We start from the raw sequence: 624 nt of genomic DNA, 5'->3' as shown, positions 1-624 counted from the left end.
CCCCCCCCCCAGGCCACGCTTCGACAATTTTTCATTCCATGCGTCCTAGCTGTATACCTGGGCATTGTCCTTCAAGGCTACTCCGTCAAAGAATTCAATGGTTTAGTGACGAATCGTTATTTTTTGCTTGGTAGGGTGGGACGGAACGCGGAGGGCCCACGGGATAGGGAAGTCCAATGTGTTTGGAAAAGCGTGTTTTCTGCTACTTCGATGCAATGCCTGCGACGCCGACATTTTTGTTCGATCGAATGCATCTTCCCGCTGTCAACGGTTCCCCCTCTCCCTTCCTTCCCTTACCCCTTCCCTCGCTCCTCAGGTTTTCGCGATGTGGAAGCTTTGAAGAAAGCGCTGGTGGCAAACTTGCGTGACAGTGCGATTTGGGGCTTGACCTACCTTTACGTGCGGCGGTTCTGCAACCCGGAATTTCGACCGAAAATGGCCACCTTTGTGCAGGACGGTTACTTTGGGGCCTTGGCGGTAGGAGGGGAGGGATGGAGGGAAGGAGGGAGGGAGGAAGGGAGGGAGGGAGGGAGGGAAGCGTTGAAAGAAACGATTGCTTCGAAGGTTTGCAAACTTTCGCTTTTCTTTTTTCCTTCTGTCCTCCCCCCTCCAGTCGTTCGCCAC

The sequence above is a fragment of the Nannochloropsis gaditana genome (assembly GCF_000240725.1).
Source record: "Nannochloropsis gaditana CCMP526 unplaced genomic scaffold scaffold256, whole genome shotgun sequence".
NCBI lineage: Eukaryota > Eustigmatophyceae > Eustigmatales > Monodopsidaceae > Microchloropsis > Microchloropsis gaditana.
This window is presented reverse-complemented; position numbering follows the sequence as displayed.